Genomic DNA, 12,853 nt, shown 5'->3' with positions numbered 1-12,853 from the left:
TCTGCCGGCCCTCGTTGTCCCCCGGTACGCTCCCAGGCAGACCCACCTGCCTTTCCTTGGGCAAACACTGCGAGCTGCTCCCTGATGTTTCCCAGTGACGTGCCGCAGCCTGGCAGTGCAGCTGGGATGCTTTTTTTGACTGCTTTTTTGAAGCCCTGAAGTTTTCTCAATGTGGATAAACCTCAGGGTTGTCAGCTCTCCGTGCTAATACGTGGGCAAGCGTTGAGAATGTTATATCCTCTAATTGCTGTTTTTGTTGGCATCGCTGAGGGTTTGAGCTGTCCCTTAGAGCTCTGTGCCGTCTCCTCTCAGCTGCCTTGCTCCAGGAGCCTGCCATCGTGCCTGACACGCCTCACCTGAGCTCTCTGCTTCTTCTGTCCGGGATCTCCTTGCTTTCAAGCCAGTGGTGTCCAAAGTGGAGAAGGGTTGCGGTGGGGCTCGCTGGCCGGTCAGTGCTAGGGGTCCACAAGGAAGCTGAGGAGCACTCGGGGCACCACAGGTTGGGGAACTGCTCTGTTGGGCAGCCCGGAGAGGAGAAAGCGGCCAGGGTCCCTGCAGTGATGGCCAAGGCTTTGCATATCCCAAGGTCTCCTTGGTTTATTCATAGCCATGAGCTTTAGGGAGTGCAGACGTTGGCCTGGCTCTGTGCAGTTTCTGGGCACATCTGTGAAGCGTCTTTTCAAGAGGAGCTTAGCTGCCCTGAGCAGTCGCGTCGGTGCGTGACGCACACAAGGGCAGGACTGCAGCCACCGCCGTCCCCCGCCAGCAGCCTGGAGCAGCGGTGCTGGGGCTGGCTTTCGACCCAGGAGCCGTTCCCTCCCGTCTCCCAGGATCTTGCGATCCTCCATCTGAAGGACGTGCTGACAATATGTATGATTTGATTATTTCTAAGTGCAAACCTGTTACACAACTCTTACGGGCACGCACAGCTCGGGAACAGCAAGTTCCCTAAAAAATGGGCAAACTGTTCCTTAAAAGATGGATCAACCTGCCTGTGTACCTTCACAGCGTACATAATTCACAGCCGCTAATTGTGAAGGCAGGCCAAATGCTGAATGTCACAAATAGGGAAGGTGAAGTTTGGACAATCCGAAGCATCAAGAAAATTGGGGCTGGTGTCCCGGGCTAGTGTGATTTTGCACGCTAGGCGCATCCCTCAGCACGGCCACTTCTGCCCCCGGAGTCGTCTGAGCACCAAAAAGCTCTGCCGTTTGCATTATGGGCTGTAGGGTATCAGATAAGGTTATAGTTAAGAATGAGTTTCTAGAAGTTTTGAATAGCGCGGTTTGGGTTTCTGACTTTTAAGGTTCCCTTCTTAAAATCACCGTAATGGTGGCTGGGCTTCTTTAGGCTTACGTTTATTTCTTGTGTCTTTAAAGCCTTCGAGAAGAGTTGTTGTGCGCTTCTTTTTCTTTCAGTCAAGAGCTGGGTGCTCTAATTGGAATATATTTTTTGGTGGAAAATAGTTTGGTACAATTACAATGTAAGTTCCCGGTCTCGCATTTGTTGACATCTTTAATGATTCTGCTTTCTGTAGTATGACACTTCACGGTGTGATATCTCCCTTCTACTCAAATAAAAAAGGCGTTTTATCGCCCTGAACCGCAGGGATAATGTTCTCTCTGCAGCTACCTGTGGCCTGTTTCTACACTAGCGCAGATGCGCTAGTTCTTGGTGGCAGGTCTCGCAGCTGGCACTGAGATGCGACTGTAGCGGTCTGGGTGCTTCACGCCAAATCGCTCTGTTGCACTTAATGGAGTAACTCAAATCAGCGTATGATCTTATGAATTTAATAGGTGATCCTTTCCCCTGAACTTGATTTTGAGTGATCAATCACGTCTTGCACTTTAAAAAATAACAACACCCAGGCGTACTGGAGTGTTTCTGTCCAACGGGCTGCGGGGACTGCGGCGTTTCAGGACAGACGCTTGTGCTGGCGTGGTGGTAGTCACCGTGCCGCGTTCGCGTACTGATCGGATTAGTCTGTGAAGCGTTACACCTGAGAAATCCTCAGCTGTGCTCTGTAAAACAAATTTGATTTTCGAGCCTCGTGGGAGGAACTTGAGCAGTGTAAAGCCTTAAGCGGCTCCGCTGCCGTGCTGATTGCCACTTAGCCACCCTGGGTAGCCCCGGTGGCACACAGCCTTGCTGCTTCTTAAGGCGCTTGGTGCTTAATAAAGACAAATTTGAGCTAACTCATCATGGTGTTCTTGCACGAGCCCCTCTTTGGCCTGGAAGCAGAGATTTTTGAGTTGATCTCTTCTCATCGAGCAATCGCATGTTAATAGCTCCTCCATACTGACGCTACAGGAGAGCGGATATTTGTTGTGCTGGGATGTGCGTTGCATCAGAGGGAACCTTCTCCTGGGTCTGTGCCAACGCTACCAATGCTGTAGCGTTTCTTGCCAGCTGTTTTCAGAAAAGCACGAAGTTAACTTAAAGCACGTGTTTAACTTGCAGCTTCTTCACCCTAGTGATGCGTGTTGGCATTGCATGCTAAGGCCGTAACGCCCGTGCCGCGATGACCCCCCCCGCGCAGGGAAGGAAGGCACCGGCTGGGTCAGTTTTGGTGCCTCCGATGGCCCTAGGGAACCAAGGGTGCCCATCAGGCTCCGCGCGACAGGAGCAGTTTGACGAGGTCTGGGGCTTCGAACGACTTCATCCTGCTTGGAAAAGCATATGGTATGTGGCAACACGGCCGCTGGGGAGAAAAGCAGAGATTTTTAATAGGGTGAATTTCCCATTTCATGGACTTCTAAGCTGCTTAAGATCTTGGGCATTCTTGGCGTGGAAATGCTTGACGGGCAGGAGCTAGTTGTTGCGCTTGTTCAGCCTGAGCTATGATGTACTGCAGGCAAACCAGAGTAAAAGAAGGTGTATAGAAGCAAGCCGGGAGAGAAGCAAAGCGAGGATTTGCAGCTCTCATCCAGCGCAGAGCCGCTGGGCTGCAGCCCGGCCGCGGGACGGAGGCAGCTGCCGCAGCCCGGCGTTGCGGTGCTCTGAGACCTGCTGGGCTCATCGCAGCGCTGGCCTGCGTAGCACCGGGGGTTGAACCAGACGGGAGGGATGTCTGACACGGAGCGAAGCCCGGGTCTCCCGGAGAGCCTCGGCCGGGCGGCCAGCACGTGGCTTGCCGGACACGGGGACCTGGTGCTGGCGGCACGGGCGGCCGCAGCTCCCGCAGCAGCCTGCAAGCAATGTGCCTTTAAGACTCGCAGGAGAGCGGTAGTATCCCCCTCCCTCCCCGCCGTTAATTGTAGCGTGTTTTGCAGCCATGCTTTCCAGTCACATTCGCAGGCTGCGAGAGGCAGCAGCGCCGAAGCTCAGCACCGGCCGTGCCAGCCGCGTGGCACCCACGGGTGACGCGTGGGGCCGCGGAGGCGAGAGCCCGGCCGTCCCGCGGCTCAGCACCGCCGCCTGCACCCGTGGCCCCCGTGGGCCTTTGCGGGAGGTGGGTGCCCACCCGGGGATGCTACGGGCAGCGCCTGGCTTCCCGCGTCCCAAGTGACCGCGGCTCCCTCGAGGTGCGGGTGACGTCTCGGAGGATGCCTGTCGCTCGTCCCCTCGCCCGCTGCCCGCCCGGAGCTGCTCGCGGCCCCCCGTGCGGGGGCTCAGGCCTGCAGAGGGTTAAGCGCGTCCGCCTTTCCGCCGAGCGCTCGAGCGGGGAGTAACCTGCAGAGATACATGTGCAGCAATCCGACTGCTGCCGCTGCTCGCGGGCGGCGGCTGCCGCGGGTCGGGGCGGTGGGCGGCGGTGCTGCTCGCCGGAGATGCTCTGCCGGAGCGCCCCGGCCCTCCGCGCGGGCTGACCGCCTCCCTCCCAGGGGGACCGTGTTGACCTGCCGGCTCCGGTGGCTCCCCGAGGTAGGTGCCGCTGCCCGCGCGGCGTGCCGGGATCCCGGTCGGGAGATGCTCTCGCATCGAGCTGTGCGAGCCTCCTCTCACCCCACGCTGTGCGATTAAAACGATATTTCCGTGGGAAAGGAGTTGGATTTGCAGCCTAATGCCGGACAGAGAGGTGCGTGGGGGGGGGGGGGGGTGGCTTTTGCGTGCAGCAGGGCAGGGGACACTGAAGTCTCAGCTCTCATCCTCAGCAATGAAGTTGTTTGCATGTAACAGGAACAAACTTGTTTTGGAAAGGCGCCGGGGCGCGTTTGCTCCCTCCGGGGGTGACCTTTTAAGGGGTTTGGGTGCAGCGTGCTGGGCTGCGCTCCGGTGCGGGAGCGGGGACGCGGTGCGCGCTACAGGTGCCTCCGTCCTGCTCCCGCGGCGCGGGGAGGACGCGGGGCAGCGCGGGGAGATGCGACGGGCAGCGCAGGGAGGTGGTGCTTTCCCGCGGAGCGAAATTACGCTGGAAGGAGGAAAAGAGATGTTGCCCCCCGAGGAGGAGGGAATTTTAAGGTCCTGAGCGTTGGTCTTGATATTTGGAGGCAGAGGGAGAAGTCTGTGCCGGCAGCTGTGTCTGCACGGGGCTGCGTTCGTGCTGTGCCTTCCCAGCCCTGCGGAAGGGAGCTTTGCTCAGCTCTGCTACCTGCTTTACCCCCTGGACCCGCCGGCTGCGGTTCCCTGCACCGATCCCCGGGAGGGAAAAGCTGCCCGTTCCGTCAGATTTCCTTGGGCTCGGTCAGGAAGGCGCCTTTTGGAGACGTCCCTGACAAAACCCGTGGCGGCTGGAGCTCTCCCTTCTTTCCCACCAGCCGGGCGTGCAGGCTTGGGCCGTCGCGAGACCTCCCTCGCCGCTTGGAGCGTCAGTCCGCAAAGATTGAGCTGAAAAGGGAAGTTTTCACACAATTCCCCCCCAAAAAACAGGGTGGTGACCGTTGATACCTGTTTGCTGCCAGTGCTCGTGGTTGACCTACATGTGTACGGTTGCGTGTTGGCCTCCGAGCACGCGAGCGCAGACCTGCCGGTGAAAAGCGGCCGTGCGTTACGGGAGATGCTGCCCGGGTTGCGTGCCGGAGCGCGCCGAGGGGACTGTGCACGTTCCTGCTGTTGCAGATCCGTGGGGAGAGCGCGGCTGGCGGTGCCGCGGCCCGGTGACGGTTCCAGGGGTGTTCACGTGGCACCGTAGCAGAACAAATGTGTTATTCATAGCGGCACTCCTCAGGAAGAAAGAGCAGGACTGTTGTCTTCCCTGCGAACCTTTTTCATTGCTGCTGTCGGTCTTTAGACATGGCTCCCCGATGGGAAGGTGGTGCTCCATGAGCAGTTGGGTCCCAGCATTCGTTACAGCCTCCCGAGCTTCCCCGGGACGGCTGGGCAGTGCTCGAGTCAGCCCTGCTGCATCTTGGAAGGATCCCCGTTAACGATAGTGGCAAATTGGGCCTGAAGGCAGCAAGAAAAGCGCTTCTTCCTCGTAAGTGTGGCCCATTTCTGGAGTCTTCTTTGGGAGCCTGTACAGGAGACCGACCGCTGCTGCTCTGCCCGCTCTCCGTGCTGGAGGTGGAGGAGCAGCGGGAGGTCTGGTGGGCTTGCTGCTGCGTCGGAGCCAACGAGTCCTCGCCGTGAGCCCGCCGCGGTGGGGTCTGCGGAGGGCCTGCTCCACTCTGCCTTGCCAAAGGGGATCCCTTGCTTCTCGAGCGCTGGGGCTGGGCAGCAGCGTGCCATGGCAACGTGTCCTTCTCCTGTAAAGAGGAGAAAAATCTGGGTTCACTCAGAGAGGTGCAAATATAGTTGTACGGACACGCACTGGGGTCTTACCAGGGAAGTGCCAGTGTAAGGCAAGCTGAATGACTTCTCTTGGAAAGATCACTGGTAAAATGAGATGAGCATTAAATAAGCAGATTGCCTATGCAATGGGATGCACTGGAAAATTGTTGGGTGGCCATCCCATTTACTGCTGATTGCATACAGGCAGAGTGGGGAGTAGAGTGGGCTGAATTCAAGCAAAGTGTTTCTCACAAACTGGCTTTCCAGATTTGCAAAGAGTTTGGTTCTAGTCTGCTGGCAGCTACTTTGGTCATCTCTGCGACCCCATTCCAGCAAGTGCATTTTTCAAAAAGTCCATTTGCTAAAACAGCAACATGTCGAAGTGTATTCACGTGCAGCGTGGCCTGAGCGGGCGAGTGGGAATACGTGCCTGACAGCCGCCCTCCCGGCGTGCGGGACACAGACTGCGCCTGTGGGCTGCCAATTGCTGCTAAACAGCCTCTTTGGTCAGTAATAATGTTCCATATTAAACCCAAATGGCACGGAAGTAAAGAGCTGTTTGCTAAAATTAATAGTAGTAACTTTAAAAATAATAAATCATGATTTATAGAAGTAGGGGTAGTGAAGGTTGCTTGACCCTACTACTGTACCAACATCTTCCTCAATCCAAGAGTCGTGAAACTGCACGCGTTGGAGAGGAAGAGTTGGGCGTCCTTCAGCGTGGCCCGGGGGTTGGCGTTGCTGCTGTCTCTCCAGAGACCTGGTCACTCCGTTGCAAGATGGGGCTGAGCTTCTTCACCTGGGTCCACTGGTGACCTGGCCGTGGCAATGCCGGTGTCCCTGCGAGGTTTGCCTTTTCCCAGTGCAAGGGACTGGCTTTATCCAGCAGTCCCCATGCCCGGACCGTTCCCGTGCTGGCGCTTGCACGGCTTGCCGGTAGCGTGCTACACGGGACTCGCGCGTTGTGCGCTGAACAGACAAATGCAAAGGGAACAAACTGAATCTTCAGGAGCTGTTTGCTAGGGATTGAATTCGCTGGAATCTGTGGCAAAATAAATGGAAAGCAATAATTAGGTGCCTGCAGTCTTTCAGTGACAGGTGAATTTTTATGCTCTGGATGCTGCTTGTAAACCAGCTACAGGTAGTCAAAGGCTGTGGTCCAGAAACTATTGCGTCAGAGATGAAAATATGCCTTTTTGGTAATGCCTGGAGTATCTTTAAGAGATTCTGCTACTGCAATTGAAGTCTCTCTGGCTTTGTACCACTTATAAAATGCATTCACAGTAGGTGGTGGCATCAGCCTCCTCTCAGTGAATGCAGATATTTATATTATGCGAAAGGTTTTTTCACTTTGCTGCATTCAGATGATGACTGGAGATACCATTCCTGTTAGACAAAAAATTGAGTCTGACTTTAGAGGTGAATTCAAAGAGCAATTTCTATTTAATATATATAGCAGCAAATAGGAACAAAGCTGCTTAAAGATTACTTTAATGATGAATCATTATATGGCTCTCACCAGTCTGAAAAGCAATAAAAGTCAAAATGGAGTGCCGGGATTTAATCACTTAGAAAATGCACAGAAAGGGACCTCTGCTGTAGAGAGGTCTTACACCACCACATCAAAGTGAAAATATTTCGAGGTACAAGGGTATTAAATTACTCTTCACCCCAAAGATGTGAAGCAGCTGCTATGTGTCATTTATTATTCCGGAAGGTTATTTTCTTTGGTTGTTAGTCATTCTTAGTATCGAAAAAAATAATTGTTAAATCCTGACCAATTTTCCCCTGTTTCAGTGCAGATGCTGTCATATTACTTTTCTTTTGGATGCTATCGTTTTTATTACCAATCCTAATTAAATGCTGTAATTTTTGAAAATCAGATTATTTTGAACCATCAGCCCAATGCAAATCCTGCAATAACTGGAGATCATAAAATGTTCAAGGGACCATAATTTTACTACAGAGTTGTCATGGCACGTGTCCACGTATCTCGCCACTTTTGTTCCAGTGGCATGGGCTGTAATGTGTGCACTTCTGTGTCGTGCAGCGTGGATAGAAATGATGTGTTCCTCAGCTGCTGAATTGCACATTCTGTCCATAAGTCAACAAACATTAGACCGATGACATCATCTCTCCCATCACTGAAATACTTTCTCCTTGCTATAAATATTGCATGAATTCTACAGTTTCCGCACGGCAGATAAATGAGCAGATAGAGCTGGGAAGTTGTTGCACGCTGAGGTTATAGCTTTTTTGTGATCTGGGTAGTAGTGGACACAGTGCCACTAGTCCCAGTGTCATCCAAAACGTTTCCACCTGAGGGCTACGGTCTGTGAAGTCAGGCTGCACAGAAGCTACTGCAGCTCCTTCTTTGATCTTAGGCTAGGAAGCGTTTCTATCACCACTTCGTTCTCCTGGGGAACAGGATGGATATTGTGAGCTCTGACAGCCGTGTTCCTTTAAGCCCACTTTTTGGTCTTTTTTACCACAGATATTAGATAGCTAATAGTTAATTTTGATTCCAACTCAAATGGTGGCAAAGTTGGTGTCCTATCCTCTGCCCCAGCTGCTGGTTTCTTTGGCGGTGACATTAGGAAGGACCTCACTGGTCCTTCTAGGTGCAGTTATGTGGCACTGAAAGACAGACAGGGCTTAGACTGACACTGCAAATGTTCACACCTGATCTAGTCATCTAGATTTTTTTCACAGCTGAGGAAGAAGGCACTTGGAGGGAGCGACTCACCCTGCTTATTTTAGAAGTCCACAGTGAGATAAGAGGAACTGCAGCCTGGAAGTGCCCAGCCCTCTCTACCCAGGTACAGGGGGCCTGTGTGACTAGCTCAGGTGGAGGTGGCTGCAAGGCCAGGTGAGATGAGTCCCACCAAGCAAGGGGAGCTGGTTTAAGTCCTAATCCAGCAAAATGCTCGGCTCCACCTGGGCTGCTCTAGACTCCTTTGTGGGTTTTGGTGGAAATGGGAGGCACTGCGGAGGATCTAACTCTTCAAGTTTAGCTCAGCCTTTCAGAACTTGAGCCTTTTTATCCATCTGGATTATAAAACGTAGCTGTGAAGTGTGTGCTGTTGGCCCCTTTGCTTCCCTTTAGCAGAAACCCCTTGTGTTTCTGCACACCAGGACCTGGTCTTGCTACTGGCTTGTAAATATAATCTCTTTGGTAGGTGCTGCAAGTATTTTCTTATACGTTCCAGGCTTTATGGTGCAGTTGAACTGGGAAAATCCATGTCAGTTTGGAGCCTGAAGCGGATGATGAACGTTTTTGCCAGGATACATGTTTCCTGGCCTGCTCCTGCCCCTTCCCCTGCCATGTCCACCTCCTCGATCATATGGAGGGCATTACTGTTGTAGAGGGAAAACCTGTAGTATGATGTTTGTCACGTATTATGCATTTGGGGTTTACTCAGCAGGCTTACCCTTCAGCCAAACTGTAGACTTCAGGAGTGCTTTTTCTCACGCCAAGGTTTGCGGTATTTGACCATGACTGCCTAGCTGTCGTCATCTTCAGTGTATATAACATGCAGGAAGCTCTAGGCAAACATATATAATTTTATAATAGCTATTGCTTGCAGAAAAGAAGATTGCAGAAGCATATTAATTATCCGCAGTTTAATGTATATAGTAATTTGCAAACAGTTATTGTGGACATTGTTATTTGAAGGACTGTAGTTTTGATGGCTCTAATGGGCACTATTGTAGGTCTCCTGGAACACTGAAACTCTGCAGTTTTAATTTGATTTTAATATGGGTCCTACTTGGAAAAGCCTATATTTTTAGATTTTGTGCTACCCAGTATTATGTGCTTGGCTTATGACAGTAAAATAATTGAATGCTGGAGTGCATGCAAATATATCTGTATCAGAGAAGGTTCCTGCCTTAATAATTTACCTTTTTAAAAATGTTAATTGTGCCCTGTGCTTTCTGAAGTTGTGTGCAAATATAAAAGGTAATGTAAGCATATAGGTCTGAACAGTGTGTCAGGGATATGCAAATACTTCTAGCATTTCTAGGTTTTATAAGACATAGATGATTGCTATGATCATGTAGTTTGGCCACCTGATAGCACAGGCTGGAAGATTTCAGCCAGGAATTCCTCCCTGCCTTTCAGAGCCAGCCTTGATTTAAAGCGGGTGGATAACTGGGACTCAAATATGTCCTAAGGGTAGTTGGTTTTGGTACTTAAAAAAAAAAAGAGGAGGAGAGGGATGGAGGGAAATTAAATCCAGTCTGAGTTTATTTCCTTGCTCCATATGTTGAACCTTCTTCTGTCTTTGTCTACTGAATTAAGAAGCTGCCACTAATAGAAATCATTTCACAAGTGGTCGAGTCATTGCTCGGGCTTCTTTTTGCTAAAGTGATTATATCCGTTAAACTCTTGTCATAAAATCTGTTTTCAGGCCCTTGAATCACATGCGATTCTCTGCTAATTATTGAATTTCCTTTTGAAATGTGGACATCAGCGCTGGGTATTCTGGGAGTGCAGGACACAATATTCTGCTAATATTCTCACTAACGCGGTACGCACAAACAACACCTTTCTAACCTTGGATGAAATTGCCTCTGTTCAAACAGCCAAGGGTGTCATTAGCTCTCGTAGCTACAGCATGGCCCTTGGACCTCATGTTCTCGTTATCTGCCATGACTCCTATATGTATTTTAAGTCTCTGATTTCTCGCATACAGTTCACCCCTCTCTAAGTGGGGTGGGTCATTCACCACTGCATCCTTTGATCCTAGGCAAGCAGACTTATATTTTTCTGCGTTAAAATGCCTGGTCTTTGACAGCACCTGGCTCGTGAAAAGAACTGACTTGTTCGGCTGTAGTCATCTGAGCTTGCCAGCGTTTATCATGTAGGCCAGTGCTGAGTTGCGTTGGGCTGAGAACCTCGTCTCCGTGACCCCAGTTAAAAGCATTTCCGTACGCTGATGGTTCCTCATTAAAATTACATCATGTTGATTATTAGTGATTTTTAAAGTGTTCTGTAGTGATTTCAAATAATGGTATTCTCACGGTCACAATGTGGAGTGTCACTGAGCCATATGCTGAAGACAAGTCTTCCCTGTTAGCACAGCTGCCTCTTTTCGACCTGCTTTAGAACTGAATTACAAATCGTGTCAGACAGAGGTAAATTACAAATTTGGAGTATGATCACTCTTCTGTTTCCCTGTGCTTTTTATCAGTTTTGGGGCTCCCGGTGGCATTTAGCTTCATTACTTTCTTTTCATTCCTTTTCACTGGAGTCTTCTAGCAACTGTTTGGTGATTTTGGTCTGGGGCTCGTGTCGGGCTGTAATTACTTGGTTAAACCATCCTGGCTACTTAAAAATGCTGGTGTAATATATCCCTTTGTGGTCCATCCTAAACGGTCGCGCTCTGCTCCTCACCTTTCCTTCTACCTGGCACCACTGGCATCTGGGTCTTTCCTTGGCTCAAGCGATCGTCTTTCTCCATTGCTCCTTTCCAGAGCTACTTCCCTTCCAGCAGGAATAGGGAGTAAAACCTTTCCATCTCCACCGGTTGCCTGTGGTTTGTGTGTCGCTTTGTGTTTCTGATCCCTTCACTGCTCACCTTGCTATCTCGTATTCATTTAGCACCCTGTCCTCATCTCTGGGACTCTGTGCGACTCCACCCTGGTTACTTTTTCCTTTTTCCTTTCTGCCATCTTTGTTTTCTCAGTTTTTTTCTTGAACTGTCCATTTGTTTCCTTGACATAACAGTTACTGACAGCCCGGTATCCTGTCTCCAGCACTGGCAAATAGCAGATGCTTAGAGAAGAGTATAAGAAACAGGGTGAGAATATAATAACCCTAATATCTCCTGCCAGCAGTGATCAGTATCATGTATGTCTGAGTTGTGAATGTGTTAAAGCTCAGCCCAGCGGGGGATATAATGCCTAAAACCATGTGGGTGAGGAAAGGATAATTTTACAAGATGGCAAGTTTTGCATAACAGTGTCTCTTCGCGAGCGCTGCCCTCTCCTTGCTTTGCTTTGCTCAGCACGGAAAGCCAGGATGGTGCTGTGCTCGTTCCTGAGCAAGTTCATCTGCTGCGTTCCTGAAATGAGAGCTTGTGTTTCTCTCCCTTGGAGGTTTCTCCAGAAGATGATTCCAGCAGCACAGGATGAAGGGAGAAGTCGTTGCGTTTGGTTACAAGCCTTTATACGATCAGGGTCTCTTAGGTTCTCCCAGCTTTCAAGCTCCGGCTGGTTGTAATGCAAACTGACGTAGCTGGAAGTGTGATGTCCCTAACGGTCTCGTGAAAGTCAAGGAGACTCAAAAGAGTATCCCCCACCTCAAGTGAGGTTACAGGTGCCTGTCGTGTTTGCGCCGTGGCGGGTCAGCCCGTGGACACCTCCCGGGCGGTCACCACGCAGGCAGCCGCTGGGCAGCTGGCAGCATGTGCCGGCCCCAAGCTGTGCGGATGCTCTTTGCCGACCAGGGATTTGGAGATGTAGGAGTATGTTGTGGTATAGGAGAACGTGTGGAAGATATAGATGAGGGAATGCAGATGTAGGGGGACTGGTAGTATGGGACAAGAGCAGCTGTGGAGAGGAGACCCTGGCTTACTGCAGTGGGAGGGCACCGGCAAGGGAAACCTTGAGAGGGGAGTCATTAACTCAGCAGCTCCTGGAGCAACCTGATGTCTTTTACTGACTGATGACGTGGCTTAGACACCATCTCCTGCGTTCTTGGTACACTTTGATTATCGGAGCTGGCTCATCCCATGGGAGTTTCCCAATCGCTGGTGAGCGAGCCCTTGCTGGGTGCTCTTCTGGAGCTCGCCCGAGCCAGCGCAAGAGCTCTTCTGTAACGCATTCCCGTGACCGGGGCAAATACCTTGACTCACGTGAAGTCTAAAAACAGTGATCATGGTGCCATCAGAAACCCATCAGCTGCTGGCTGAATTGCACGGAAGCGGGAAAAAGCACTGTAACAACAGGGATATTTCTTTTTTTTAATGAGGTTTGCTGGGCCAGATGGGAACGTGCTTTGTTCTTGCGGCGAGCCCACTTCAGCAGGCCTAGTGCAGTGTGGTGGTCTCCATGGTCTTATTAGGTGGACGCGGGTGGTAGCAGGATGAGGGCTTTGCTGTTGTGTGCCGTGCCGCCAGGGCATATGTATCACAGCAGCCAGCCTGGGGCAGAGCAGCCAAGGCTGTAGGGGCTCGCGGGTGCTTGGGTTTTGTTTTTT

General features: G+C 51.3%; 1 protein-coding gene across 1 annotated transcript in view; it reads left to right on the top strand.

Moving 5' to 3' along the window:
• The first annotated feature begins 3,439 nt into the window (after window positions 1–3,439).
• The window catches only part of HTR2C (5-hydroxytryptamine receptor 2C), a 227,339-nt gene continuing 217,925 nt past the window's right edge, over window positions 3,440–12,853 (top strand). Inside the window, exon 1 of the mRNA XM_064518373.1 lies at window positions 3,440–3,864. The gene's annotated coding sequence lies outside the window, so the exon portion shown is untranslated. The remainder of the gene's footprint in view (window positions 3,865–12,853) is intronic.

Source organism: Dromaius novaehollandiae, chromosome 11 (genome assembly GCF_036370855.1).
Source record: "Dromaius novaehollandiae isolate bDroNov1 chromosome 11, bDroNov1.hap1, whole genome shotgun sequence".
In the NCBI taxonomy this organism is placed as follows: Eukaryota; Metazoa; Chordata; class Aves; order Casuariiformes; family Dromaiidae; genus Dromaius; species Dromaius novaehollandiae.
This window is presented reverse-complemented; position numbering and strand designations above follow the sequence as displayed.